The 15,844-nt window shown below is 36.1% G+C and overlaps 1 protein-coding gene across 1 annotated transcript in view; it reads right to left on the bottom strand.

Annotated features, from left to right (window-relative positions):
• Nucleotides 1-15,844, bottom strand: part of LOC134531429 (zwei Ig domain protein zig-8) — a 686,659-nt gene that overhangs the window by 463,787 nt on the left and 207,028 nt on the right. The gene's annotated exons all lie outside the window — the stretch shown is intronic.

Here is a 15,844-nt window from a genome sequence, read left to right as displayed (position 1 = left end):
TGTTCGGCTTGCCTCCCTCGCGTTTCAATCGTTCCACCAGCCCACGTAGGAAGAACAGCAGATAAGTCGGGAGATGGGAAATGGAGAAGAAGGAAGAGAAAAGAGCCGGTCGGAAGATGGAGGGGAAAGCTGAAACTCCGCGATGGTAGCGGGCGACAATGGAAATTTCTTCCATCAGGGATTGATTTCCACCCGCGCGCGTCCGCCGTTTCCGCGCGAAGTCGGGGTAAGTGGGGAGGGAAGATAGAGATGTTGAAAATGGGTAAGGACCCGCTAGCGAGAAAAAAAGCGAGGGGACAAGGAGATGAAGGAATCTCAGAAGCGGAAACTCCGAGCCTTGTTAAATGGTGGGAAAGATTTGGAAAGACTAGAGCTACCAGAGGGTGGCCTAGGGACTACGCAGATACTGCGTGTCGCTCAGCCCAGGACGTATTCGTTCTCGATTACCCGGTGGTCTCTTTCACTCTCTTTCTCTCTCACTCTCGTAGCTGATACCTTCTCCACCACCTTGAATTTTTTTAAAGGACTAAGTACAGTTTAAGTTTTATGTTTTATGGGCATGCAGGTCAAATTTTCCTGTTTATAAACCTGTCCAAGCTAGTAGGGCGCAACTATTACCACACAGAGTCAGTCATCTGACGGAGGTTGAATGCCGGATCTTGGTACTACAAATGATACCGAGACAAGAGACAATGTAAAGGATCTAACTTGGATATTCATAATGATGCCCTGTCATGCAAGAAACTGGTCACAACAATATTACAAATTAAAATGCAGCGTAAATTAACGATCCAAAATTACGAATACCTCATTGAGAAATTGTAATACGTACCCATACAACCATTTTATGAAGCAAGTCCAGAGGAAATAAATCTCCCAAAGATATGGTTTTTAACCGACTTCAAAAAAAAGAGGAGGTTATCAATTCGACTGTATGTTTTTTTTTTATGTTTGTTACCTCAGTACGTTCGACTGGGTGAACCGATTTTGATGATTCTTTTTTCATTTGAAAGCTGGTGCTTCCCGTGTGGTCCCATTTAAATTTAGTCCAGTTCTGACAATGGCATCCATGAGAAAACCATTTAAGTCTTAAATTTTCATTAAATGTGTGCGCGACAAAATGACGAATAACTCAATATCACGCCAACCGATTTCGATAATTTTTTTTTTTATTGGAAAAGACGTACTTCAAGGGTATTTTAATGAGAGTTTGGTTAGGTTCTGATCATGGGATCCATGACAAAGTAACGGAACTCTTCAATTCTTAGGAGCCTGCCATGGCGGTAATTAGCAATAGCAACATTTTTTTTAAGTTTGTTATTTTAATTTCATTTAATTTGGTTAAACGTGACTTCAAGAGGTAGTTCTTCAAGACACAGATAAGACACGACTAACACCGGCCGATACTGGTACATGAATCTATAATGATCTGTATAATGAAGAAGCACATTAACATGTATTATTATTAAATAATGAACGAGAGATAGATGCGTCACAAGCCCTCTCTGTATATAGTTTGTTTAGCCCTCTCCCTTGCACGCTCGGACATTTCGGAACGTGGCACATTTTCGTGCGTGCAGCCGGCGTTCATCGATTTATAAGACGTTATCACATCAAAAAATATTTCTTAAAATATTATCTTATTGTTATTGTTAGGTATATTGTAGTGTTTCCTTGGCTGACACCGACTCCAAAAATAACAATAATTGTAACTACATTATATTATCGTAATAATTTGATTGACTTTTAAGTAGTCTAATATTTTTCATTTCATTTTACTTAGGAGAACTCTATAAAACATTTTGATCATTGTTTGTTATTCATAGGTATGTGTTGAGTTATATTTGAAGTGGGTTGGTACCTACCTACCTTCTTGCGTGGTAAACACATAGATCGTACATACATATTGATGAGTAGAAAAAGTAATTTGATTATTAAGTTGTAGAAGAATACACAATTATTTTTTTACTTTTTAGTGCATATTATTTTGTGTTGGAATTGTTTATTTTGAAGTCGGTTTATTTTGTTAAAATGTTTGTTTATTTTTTTCATTTTTAGGGATCAAATGAGAAAGCGCCGTTTAAAGGTCTGAGGTACCAAACCTAAAATTAATAAAGTACTTTTTTTTACTTTTTATTGCATTTTCATTTAAGTATATTATTTTGAAGTCAGTTTTTAGATTTTGTTAAAATATTATTTATTTATACTTTTTAATTTAAGTTCGTAAATATAAATACAGGTATGAAGTGTTTTTTTTAATAATAATATATGTTAATGTGCTTCTTCATTATACAGATCATTATAGATTCATGTACCAGTATCGGCCCGTGTTAGTCGTGTCTTATCTGTGTCTTGAAGAACTACCTCTTGAAGTCACGTTTAACCAAATTAAATGAAATTAAAATAACAAACTTAAAAAAAAATGTTGCTATTACTAAATACCGCCATGGCAGGCTCCTAAGAATTGAAGAGTTCCGTTACTTTGTCATGGATCCCATGATCAGAACCTAACCAAACTCTCATTAAAATACCCTTGAAGTACGTCTTTTCCAATAAAAAAAAATTTATCGAAATCGGTTGGCGTGATATTGAGTTATTCGTCCTTTTGTCGCGCACACATTTAATGAAAATTTAAGACTTATATGGTTTTCTCATGGATGCCATTGTCAGAACTGGACTAAATTTAAATGGGACCACACGGGAAGCATCAGCTTTCAAATGAAAAAAGAATCATCAAAATCGGTTCACCCAGTCGAACGTACTGAGGTAACAAACATTAAAAAAAAACATACAGTCGAATTGATAACCTCCTCTTTTTTTTGAAGTCGGTTAAAAAAACACTTCATACCTGTATTTATATTTACGAACTTAAATTAAAAAGTATAAATAAATAATATTTTAACAAAATCTAAAAACTGACTTCAAAATAATATACTTAAATGAAAATGCAATAAAAAGTAAAAAAAAAGTACTTTATTAATTTTAGGTTTGGTACCTCAGACCTTTAAACGGCGCTTTCTCATTTGATCAGCACGTTTAGTAGGTCTACCCATATTCAGACAAATTAGTTCGTGTACTTCAGAGTCCCTAAAAATGAAAAAAAATAAACAAACATTTTAACAAAAAAAAACGACTTTTAAAATAAACAATTCCAACACAAAATAATGTGCACTAAAAAGTAAAAAAATAATTGTGTATTCTTCTACAACTTAATAATCAAATTAAAAGTCAATCAAATTATTACGATAATATAATGTAGTTACAATTATTGTTATTTTTGGAGTCGGTGTCAGCCAAGGAAACACTACAATATACCTAACAATAACAATAAGATAATATTTTAAGAAATATTTTTTGATGTGATAACGTCTTATAAATCGATGAACTCCGGCTGCACGCACGAAAATGTGCCACGTTCCGAAATGTCCGAGCGTGCAAGGGAGAGGGCTAAACAAACTATATACAGAGAGGGCTTGTGACGCATCTATCTCTCGTTCATTCCTTGGCTGACACCGACTCCAAAAATAACAATAATTGTAACTACATTATATTATCGTAATAATTTGATTGACTTTTGATTTGATTATTAAGTTGTAGAAGAATACACAATTATTTTTTTTACTTTTTAGTGCATATTATTTTGTGTTGGAATTGTTTATTTTGAAGTCGGTTTTTTTTGTTAAAATGTTTATTATATTTAAACTAGATAATGCCCGGTATGCGTTGCAATGCCTCAATCATTTTTTTTTTGTAATTTTTTTATACGTATACTAAGCATCTCTCTTCATCTCTCTAATTCTCTATCTCTCTATGTATATCTCTATAACTCTCTCTATCTTTCTATTTATATCTCTATCTCTCTATATATCTTTCTAGCGGACCCGACAGACATTGTCCTGCCCAAATGTACTTTTTGTGAGATATGGATATGGCGGTAAGTATTTCTACGCTGGACATTTTGTATCTTCTCATTATACATACCCCTCCTCTTGGACACGCAACTGCCGTTACCAAAAACCTTTCCCATGGTTACGCAGAAGGCAACAACAATGCAAAAGCCCGTTGCCAAGGAGGCTAATTATCAACAATGCTTAGTTTTTTTGCTTTTAAAGCGTGTTTTTTTTAGTTTTTCTTAACTCAGAATCGAGATAAAATATCCAATTGTGAATCTAAACCATCCTCGAATCCCCGTTAACTCACACACAAAAGTTCATCAAAATCGCGTACAAACAGACAGACAGAAAAAGTACTGTTATATTATAGTAAGATAGATAGATTATTCTTAAATGTTCGCATCCATGCAATATATGAAAAATCAGCATGCATAGCCCCACACCTATAACTATACGTATCTGCTGCTCACGACTTTTTCCGCATGGAATTTTGTATTATCTTGCACCATTTAGAAATTTAAACATTAAAAAATAACAGTTGATACAGTTGTAGTAGTTTCCTTATGTTCACAAATGATAATTTTCTCACCTCTATTTCAGTCTTTGCAATAAAAATATGTTACTACCTAAATTTTGAGTAAATATGTTTCTACTTTCAAATGTAATGACGGGAAGACACTTCATAAAATGTCTTTGTAAACCACATTTACTGTTTTTTCCGTCTTGAGCTAGAATGTAAAGATTATCTGTATTACTGACCCGCGAGCAAGCTACATACATTTCAGAGAGAGAGAGAGAGAGAGAGAGAGAGAGAGAGAGAGAGAGAGAGAGAGAGAGAGAGAGAGAGAGTGAGAGAAAGAAACCTATTGAATGTCTATCTAACTAATTTTTTTATGAGAGCATATTTTCATTAAATAAATCATGAAATCATTCAACGATAAAAGCTGTTTATTTAATTAAGCGGACGGGTTCGCTCCAAGGAGAAAATTGACGCGGCGAGACCTCGTGGACATAGAGAAATGACACACACTCACTATTTGTGTGGCTATGAAACATGATTTTTTTCTGCAATTTAAATTGTAATATACAAAAAGGGTATTGAAAATTGAAACAAATATGGCAACACCATAAACTGTCAGGATCTTTATTTTTTTTTTATTCTCTACCTAGTTCCTTACAATAGCAAAACTTAATGGCTTCTAATAATGCGTTGCAATTTTTGCTTTTAAAGCGTGTTTTTTTAGTTTTTCTTAACTCAGAATCGAGATAAAATATCCAATTGTGAATCTAAACCATCCTCACTATTTGTGTGGCTATGAAACATGATTTTTTTCTGCAATTTAAATTGTAATATACAAAAAGGGTATTGAAAATTGAAACAAAAATGGCGACTCTATAAACTGACAGGATCTTTATTTTTTTCTTTCTCTCTAATTAGTTCCTTACAATAGCAAAACTTAATGGCTTCTAATAATGCGTTGCAATTTTTGCTTTTAAAGCGTGTTTTTTTAGTTTTTCTTAACTCAGAATCGAAATAAAATATCCAATTGTGAATCTAAACCATCCTCGAATCCCCGTGAACTCACACACAAAATTTCATCAAAATCGGTTCAGCCGTCTAGGAGGAGTTCAGTGACATACACACGCACACAAGAAATATATATATAAAGATGGGCTTTTCCATTTGGTCTTCCAGGTTTGTTCCTGGGACAAATCAGGGGTATTGGAGACCGGATCGGCCAGCATTCACCGGGAGTGATGTTTGGAAAACATGGAAACTAGATGTTACGATTGGTGGACCGGGATTATGTTACTCCTATCTTCCGGGATCCCGGTGAAGGCACCCCATTCCCCCCCCCCCCCTCCCGGGAACTCGACCAACCTAGTGACTTGCTGATGAAGCGAGGAACGAGAACAACACAGCTATGTTAAGCAACATTCATACAAATTATTATTTTCTGATGTGAACATTATGTTTGAAAACTCTTTGTTAAACCATGCGTGCATACATTAAAGTGAAGACTTATGGAGGCAATGAAAGCCACCATTCAATCAAATTTATGCTTTGATTGTTACTTGTTTTGCGTTTGTGTCGAAGGAAAGTTCATCTCTTTTTATTAAATTGTGTTGCCATAAATTCTGAACAGAAGCAAAATTAGAAAACAGACTTTAATTATTTATCTTTAGAGTGAGCTCATGCATCGATGACTCAAAAGGTTTTCTTTTATGTTTATTGCAATACATATTCTTTTGATTGTAACATGTTTCTTCCCAGTGATTCAATGTAAACAAAATGGTCTTGTAAATATCAAATCCCACTTTCTAATGTTTTTCCTGTGGTCCCTCACATGGATGCACACGCCGAGGTGGAATCTTATGCAGACTCACGGTCAGGAAGCTCATTTTACGAGCCTTCTTTGGTTTGGGGGATGAAGAGAGGTGGGAAAGTGGTGGGAAAGTGGTGGGACACTGGGCTAGAATTCCTGAGTGCCCGGGATAAACCCTGGATAAGATATCCTGATTCACGTTCTTCGTGTTTTACCGATAGCCTTCCAGGCAGATGCTGCCACGGTTCTTTGTTCTGCGTCGATGTTGAAAAATTAAAGAAATTGTAACATTACTTATGGTTATGTGACTATGCTATAAATGCTGAACTCTCTTTAAACTATAATGAAAACTCCTATAACAGTGCATTTTGATTTTGCTATTTCATGATAGCTGGGTAACACATAAGCTACTAATTACAAGATAAAAGTTAACTCTAATGAACCTTAAACTAACTAAACAATTTATTTTCCTTAAGTTTTTCAAAAAATAATTTCAAAAAGAGTAGACTTTTCTAATTGTTTCAATAATTGCTGTTTCATTTTTTATGCAAAACAAATGTTCACATTTTTACTTAATTATGCGTGTTGTTTACATTAGAGTAAACTGAAATTTCTCGAAAGGTTTATATACTTCAGAATTATTCCTAACACAAATAAAATATTAGTTGAGTTAGGCTACCTTTATTGCTAAAGTCCAAATCCGCCGAAGAGCAAATCATAATTTTTGAATCAATTATTTATTTTGCCTGTGCTTGAAAGAAAATTAAAATACAAAGTTAGCTTCATTATAATGTTGTGACAGAGATTACAGAGAAAGGTTTTGTTAAAAGAAAAGTTTTTCGGGATACTGCGAGTTAATGTATCTGGGACTGATGTTTGAGTTCCGTCATGACACTTCGTTACTCAGTGTAACTTTTCACTCGCCGGAAAGTTTTTCCGTGCTGTGGATGAGTTAATTAATTTTGGAGACAGAAAAGTCAGTACCTAAAGAAGCTCTGTGATTTCCATGCTGTCCAGAACGCTTGCAGGTGCAGAATTAATCCGTAAATTCACTTTTATACTATCGTGGCTCTTTCACAGTGACGCAGCGTCTGAAGTTATTAATGAAATACTCACAGATCAGCAACTCTCTACTGTACTGAACGTTTGATGGGTAATATAATTCTGTAACGAACTGAAAAAATTTTTAATCATAATTTATTTTAATAGATATTGTTACATCCAAAAAGACTCTTGGTAACAAACAACGGCTATATTAAGTGCTTGAAAAACTGATTTAGAACCTGAAATATGGGTGTTTTTAAGGAGAATTTTATAAGTTCACAACGAACAAGATTCTTAATTTTTTTAAAATGATTTTATAGTGTTAGGGCCTATTACGTTGCATAAATCATATCTTTAAAGCGATGTGGAATAAATTAATGAATCCTATTCGTTATGAAGCGATAAAAACTTTAAAAATTGCTGCTGTGATAAACAATGGTATCTTATAAAATTTTGCCGCACATGAATAGCTGTTACGAAAAATGATTTATTAATATTTCAACTTTCTTGAAATTTTTGAGACTTTAAAAATAAATTAACAAACAAATTTTTAAACCATAAAGAATTACATAAATACTCTTTAAGAACAGCATGCATAGAGTTTTCTAGTAACAAGAGCTCAATTTTTTTTGGTGAAGACAATATTTATGAATATGTTTTTTTGAAAATCATTTTAAAACCAGACCTGAATTTTTCTATTAGTCCAATGGCAACACAAATCTTAAACAAACCAAATTTAATTGATAATTTCAGCACGCATTTATTATGCCATAAAATAATCATTTCCTGATTTTAATATATATATATATATACATATTTATATATTATTGCTGCTCCCCATAATGTAACTATATAGTAAACTTATTTTTATAGACAAATTTTTTATGGCTTTTTGTTTGGATTGGTATAAACTTTTAGATAGTTGAATTGTTCGCCACATTTAAGTGGCGGTCATTATGGCCAATAGCTCTGAACTGTTCTAGCACCCTACAACGACCAATCTAAAACAAAGAGGCGTGCAGTAAGGAAATAAAGTCGTCAGCTGACCAATAACTTAGCTATTAATGTTGATGTCAGTTATATGTTCAAATAAAGTACACCACAGGCGCCTTGTTATTTAAAAACCTGTCGAACGGTTTAACAGTCGGACACTTTGTCCCGTATTTGAATCAACTGTTCACCGCATCAACTGGTCGCCAATGAAGCGTGCCATTTAGTGCCTGGGTTTCCCGGTAAGTCAGGCTAGTTCAATAAGACAGCCAAGCATTTAGTGCCTGAGTGTCCATGTAGGTCATGCTAGTTCTCCAAGGCAGCGTGGCATTTAGTTCCTGGGTTTCCAGGTAGGTGATACTAGTTCGATAAGACATCCTTGCATTTAGTGCCTGAGTTTCCAGGTAGGCCAGGCTAGTTCAATAAGACACGAATAAGGGTTTCCCCCCTTTTCTTTGATAACCCAGCGCTCTTAGCAATAAGCCCTACCGCCCTGGGGCCCCCACGGGCGTGGATGCGGATACGCCGCATACGCAACCAGGAAGAGCGTTAGAGCTTTTGGCTATGCAAAGGGACTGAGGCTACCCATCTCAGTTTATGCACCACCTCCGGCCCCCTACTCCACTCAGCTAACCAGCAAGTTGGATGCTCCCTTAGCCCTCTGGAGTTGTCATCACTTCTGGCGCCTACCCCAGTCTCCCGCCTCACACTGGGACTCCTCAATCACCCAGCGAACCCGCGGTCCGGTGGAGGCCTACCCAACCTCTCCCAGCTATCCTGGCTGGTAACCGGAGCTGTCCTCGTCGCTCACAACGTCAGTACTTCAATGGGCTAGGGAGCCCTGATACCTGCCCCTAAAGCACTCGGGGCACCACTCCCAAGTACGAGTCCTACCTCACCAAGAATCCTGGGCCTTAAGGAAACCTCAGCGGGAAACCATTCAAACTTGATGGATTCTTCCCGTACTACGACCAACTTTTGGTCTCGTCGGCAGACTGTTCGCCGGTGGTTTGACCAGACCACCGCGCTTCAGAGTGCAGCCACGAGGTGTCCTCGTCGCCTCGGAAAACCCTCCGACCCGCCGTACCTCGGCCCGGCGGGTTTACAGCCGATTAAGGCCCGGATGCGACTGCACTCGTCAGGCGACGACCGCCGTCAACCCCAGCTGGAAATGGCAACTACAGTGCCCAGGCAGGAGGCACCTGGGGGTTTCCTCAGTACCTCCACCGACTACAAGGCTAAAGGGGAAACCTCGCCGTGCAGTTTACAGCCAGCTTTTAGGCCCGGTCGCCCGACACCGCAACCACCATACCCAATCGAACTCCTTTACCATGGGGCCTAATCCATTCACTATGGGGCCCTTTGGGACCGATGCACCGAGGCTCGGCCGTCGAACCCCCCGGAAAGGTTTCTATCGTATCTGCTGTTGCCCGCAGATTCAGCCCTTTCACCATTTCCGGTCTCATACATGCAATTGAGGATGCACTGTGGCAGAGTTAGACCCGGCAGCGCCCTCTTTAGTTAGAGAGGTGCTAAGACCAGAGGTTGGGGAACCCTCCCAACATAGTCACCACGATCCTCCCCCAACAGCGGTGCCAACGTGGAGGCAGAGGGTTGCCACTTGGTGTGGAGATGCTATATAATCGCGTCACACACCCTTTCCGCGGACTTGATGGTTCATGTTCAATAAGACAGCCAGGCATTAGTGCCTGAGTTTCCAGGTAGGCCAGGCTAGTTCAATAAGACAGCCAGGCATTTAGTGCCTGGGTTTCCAGGTAGGCCAGGCTAGTTCAATAAGACAGCCAGGTATTTAGTGCCTGGGTTTCCAGGTAGGCCAGGCTAGTTCAATAAGACAGCCAGGCATTTAGTGCCTTGGTTTCCTGGTTGTCAGGATAGTTTAATGACAGCCAGGCATTTAGTGCCTGGGTTTCCAGGTATGCCACGCTAGTTTGCCAAGGCAGCGTGGCATATAGTGTAATAGATTTTATAGTTAACCTAATATGGAAGTTATAAATTTTTTTAACTTTTAACCTCTGATTATTTTTGACCCTTGGCAAAAATGTTTGGCTGTATAATTTTTTTTCAGACAAAAGTTTTAGATAATACTTATAATATTAAAAAACAAACAAATCTAACATATTTGATGGTGTGTTTACTAAGGGAGTTATGGATATTTTGTATTTTAACATCTGTTTAGCCCACCCTTTTCAGCAGTGGTTCAAGAGTATAAAAAAATTAGGAAACGATTTTATGTAACATTTATAAGGCTTATAAACAATTAGAACTGATTCAATAGTATGCCTACTCAGGGAGTTATATATTTGTTTAAACTTCAATCTTTGTATTTTCAACGCCTTTCAGTAATGGTTGGTCGTACTGAAAAACTTTTGTCCGATAAAAGTTGTAGATAACATTTTGCAATAAATAAGAAAAGTTTTGATAGTGTACATGGTACGGAAATTATGAATTTTTTGTTTTTTCAACAATTCCTGTTAGTCGCTGTCTTAAAGCTTTACCATCTCACAAAAATAATAGAACAAATAATTTCATAATTTAACAACTTTGATGAAATAATACACTTGACATGCTTTTTCAAGAGTTCTGATAAAATGTAATGTGATTATTTATCTTGTAATTTGGGACGAGTGGGGAAAAAATCAAAATTGTACAATCGATAAGAAATAATTTTTCAAATATCACGAGTGTTAAAATATTCTGTGCCACGTATCAGTACAGCTTAAAACGTAATATTTAACCCAAAAACAGACTCCTGTAACATTAAGTCAATATTCTTCAGAAATATATAAATGAAGGTTTACAACTCAAAATAAAAACATGCAATCAAAGAAGTGAAATAAATCTTTATATAATTAATTTTACTTTTCACTTGATAGATAGTCACACGTATGTTGCCTGGATCAGAAATATTTAATACTAAAACGATTGAACAAACTTATCATCAACTTTAAAGAAGGGTACTTCTATATGTAAGACCACACACAAATTACCAAAAGCTGTACTTAAAAATAAATTCACCAGTGCTCTCTGCAAACGGAAATTCAATTGAAAACTGGTCAGAACTCACCCAAACATCACTACTTTCAAGTGATAACAAACTTGCTGGCAGTGACGCGCAGCTGACAGTTGTTAAGAAGGCGCTGTAGCCATCCAAAATTTATACACCATGGCTCCACTTACCTGTGAACACAGAAATCTCTCTTTAAAACAAAGTAACACCGTTATTGATGGAAAACTGACGCTGTTTCACACATTGCGCTCTACAAATAACAAATGAATTTGAGCAAATACATGGTCTCGAACACTGAGATCAGTTATGGACGTAAGCTTTATAAAACGAAATAAAACTATATATTTCAAAATTGCTTTACTTCTTGTTTACGTTTTCATTATATTTCCACTTTACGATTAGAATGTTTGTTTAAAATGGTCGTATTATAGTTGGTATGTACAATTTTGTTAATAATTAACAATAATGCATATATATGATATTTATGATGCATTGCATGTTGTACCTGGTTTTAGGATGTTACCATATGTATGTCTGAAATATTTATATTTGATTTATTCTATATACGCATTTTTAGTAGGTAAGTAGAAAGCATTACCAAGATGGAGTAAGTAAACAAGTAACTATAATGTATCCTACTTTTTAACTCAAATCATGCCGCGACACAGATTTCACAGTACTGTCCAATTCTATACTTGATATTTTTTTTATTATTCCAAGTCATCTTAATGGTGATTTTGTGACACAGGCACATGCCAAGATCCCGTTTTTTTCCTGATGCCTGTAGTGCTAGGCTATGCAACAGTGTCCTTACATACACGGGGTGCCGTTGTCTGTCGTTTTCCTCCTCTGCGGACTTCAATCACCTCGTCCGGTTTCAACTTTGTGACATTAACTATTAAAATTTCACGAAATAACTTATTAACAAATAAACGAAAAGCAGTATTCATAATTTATTTTGGTACACCAAGTTTGAAACTAAAATTTTGGAATTGTTGCGAGTGAATGTGAGTCAAGCAGCCAATGTTTTGCGAGACAAGATAATTACACACAATACTCCATAGTTATGATAAATTAATGAAATGTTTGTTCTTAGAATTTTGCAAACCCGTATTTAGCGATGCGAACAAGATATGTTTATTTTTGGAGGAAGTTAAAACAGCTGCAATAAAACGGGCGTTTGCAGTTCACCGCACCATCGATTCCTCGGATAATTACATCGATGACACGTGACCAGTAGTATACCCAATTGAAGTGACGCGTATAGGTTTTTATCAGCTTTGTAAACTGATACCTCGCAGCATCGGGCGTCCTTAATGAGATGGAACGTCGCGGGTACACACCCGCAGTGTTTAGCTAACGAGCTTCAATTAAGAGCTATGGCGAAGGATGAATTGCAGGGGAGGGTGAGAGCTTTGGTGGATGCGGTGAAAGCAAAGCACTACGAATACTCGATTTTTTCCCCCCTGCGAACATTCGAGTTGTGAGGATCGAACCCGCTGCCAAGGCTGTGAGAAAACATCCACTTAATTTGAAAACTAGCGTGTACTCGCTAAGAGCGAATTTGTCGTATTTGAGGGGGGGTGTTGTATAATTCCACAATCCATTGCGCAAAGCCAGACGCCATTCGTAAAAATTATATTTCTTTCGTAAATGCGGATGTGTTTGGTGCCACTCCAATGATACATCCATGTAGAAGTTCTGATGTTTTATTCGTAAATTTTATTAAATATATATTATTTCAAACGTATTTTTATTTTAAGCAATGTTTGAGACTTAGTCAGTCGTGAATGGTGTTTACGTAATTTGATACATAAATTAAATAAATGAAAAAGTATTTTAATCCACAGTTATTCCATCTTTAGATAATTATAATTACAAAGGCGAAATTTAAAAGTACACATTTAAGTATGAATAATTGTAAATGAAATTTTGAGAGCTTGAGCCTACTGTCAACCAAATGTAACTAAAAACACTAGAACTCAAAGTAAATAAATAATAAAATAGGTGTATTTTTGATAAAATGCGTTTTTATTTTCGAGTATTAATTTTCTTCTGATTAGGATACTTGGTTATCAAAATTATAGTACATTTTTAGTGTTGTTTTTAAAACATTTATCAAATGATATTTATGCGAGAAACTTATTTATTTTCTAATTAATATTTAATATCTAAAGTGGAAACAATAGTACTTATTATGTTGCGGTCTAAATAAAATTAATGTACATAACGCATTTAAAGTAAAAAAAAATATTATTGATACGAATTGATTGAAAGTAAAAGAGTATTCAATGAAATTTATTTAAGAAAACATAAATTTTAAAGTGTTTCCTTGGAAACACGTGATTAATAGTGAGTAAAATAAAGACAGGCTGGTATAACATTTTCTGACATATAAAAAAATAAATACTAATTTATTTTGCGCTTGGAGAATATTATTCTTCCGTATAATAGTGATGGGCATGAACTAGCGAGGCGACGACCAAAATTTTTTAAGTAATATCAGAAAGAGATTTGTTTGTTAAAAATCATTATTTTATATTTATGTTTAACACTATATAATTAGATTAAACTTGTAGACATGTTGAGTGATTGAATTTTCATAAAAAATATATATACAATTAAATTTATTTCTGTGAGTTATTAACATGGTATGACGTTACATCTAGTTGAATGAAACGCCATTGGTATAGTTTTGTTTTGTAAGTGAATAAATATCCGTTATCTAATCGAAACAAGGCTCTTGTATGACAAAATTAAAACAAAACACGTTCCAAATAGCACGTGATAGTAACATTGTTTAGGGCGTAGGTCACGTTCCACGTCATTCCTTTATATTCACGGTGAATATTGTTAATTTTGCAGATTATAAGTGGCTGCCCTCTACTCATAGCACGCAGTAGCTAATAGCATTGTATTACACAAAAAAAATTCTGATGTTTATTCTAGTTGATTCTCATCATCCCTACGGCACAAAAACGTAAAAATTACAATTTTAGCATCTAATTTTTTAAACGGTATTATATGTGTGTGTGTTTGTGTGTAAATTATTTCTGGAGAAAGTTCGTTTCATTAAAACACGCTATACTCACACCACCTGGCGTAGCCAGTGCAAACTTCATGCCGTTTCTTACCCCGGCTACGGCAGTAAAAACACTATACATAATAACGTTAACGTTTTGTATTCATATACATAGCGAATGATGAAAGTTATTATTCTTAACATATAGTGTTCAACATTGTTTACGAGAATTCTATAAACACATCCACTCTGCATCCGCATTTCCTTCTCTCTTTGGTATAAGATTTGCTTCCTAATATGAATAAATACATATACATAGTATTTGTTTTCTGTTGCTTTAAAGTATTTTAATATAAAAATGTGCTAAAAAAGTTTATTTCCTACAGTTTAAATCTAGATAGGACATTTTATCACGCCCGAGAAAAAACTAAATCGCAAGAGCTATTTTTGAGAACGGCAATACGTACAATAATTTTCTGATTTTAAATTTTAAGATTTATTAGTGAAACAATTGTCAAAGCCTTTATATATAACGTTTGTAAGTTATAGCAAGTGAATACTTCAGCCCTTACCAAATGCAATGTTTCCTGCCAGAAAATACACATAGTTATGTTCAAAAAAGCAGAAGGGATCGCTTCGAAATCTCCTTCACAGCGACGCATTTCTGTTCCATCCAGTGGTTCGCGACAGAACAAGGATAGGAGAAGGGTGAGGAACCACACGTTTTACATTATCTTCAATAGGTTTCTCCTTTTTTTCTTTTTTTATTCTTTCGATTAAACTCTTTTTCGTGTACCCGCGCGGCCGATTTGTTGCGAACAAATGATTTTTCCTCTCTCCCCTCCCTCCAAGCCTTCGTCCTTTTCCCGAGCTCGGTCCGCGAAGGGTTGTGAAAGCATTTGTGATTCCTCCCGTGTCGAAACTGCCGCCGCCACTTCTCCGAGTGATTGTGGACCGTCCATTGTGGCTCGTTTCGCGCGTGGCACTCTGTCGTAGCACTCTCTCTCTCACACTCTCTCTCTCACACACACACTCTCTCTCACACACACTCTCTCGCACGAACACCTAGGTCCTAGACTCGCAGCGCAAACACTGACTCGGCAGAGTGTTTTCTTTGGCGCGAACGCTTCTGGAGGATTGGTGGTATCTCGCTCAGCGACACGTAAACTATATATATAAACTTGGGGCAATGTTAGATGAAGAAGTAAACCTAGTTTTACCAGGGTTAACTTTTAGCATCATCCAAGTTTGTTGCGCAAAGTCCGAATAGTCGCTGAAATAAATTTAAATTCGACGTTTACCCGTGTACAACTAGCTCTACCCAACGCTGACTGGGTAATTTTATATAATAAAAAAACGATTGATAACTTCAATTTAATTTAGTGGATTTAATAATCGACAAGACATTGATACCTTAACTAAACATACATAGTCTTCAATTTGGCTGTTTTTTTAAACATTTAACATAATTGATTAATTGCACATACTGTTCGTTGTTAATGTAAAAGCAATTCGATCCATTCACAAACAATAACTCTTG

Source organism: Bacillus rossius, chromosome 3, assembly GCF_032445375.1.
Source record: "Bacillus rossius redtenbacheri isolate Brsri chromosome 3, Brsri_v3, whole genome shotgun sequence".
Classification (NCBI taxonomy): Eukaryota; Metazoa; Arthropoda; class Insecta; order Phasmatodea; family Bacillidae; genus Bacillus; species Bacillus rossius.
This window is presented reverse-complemented; position numbering and strand designations above follow the sequence as displayed.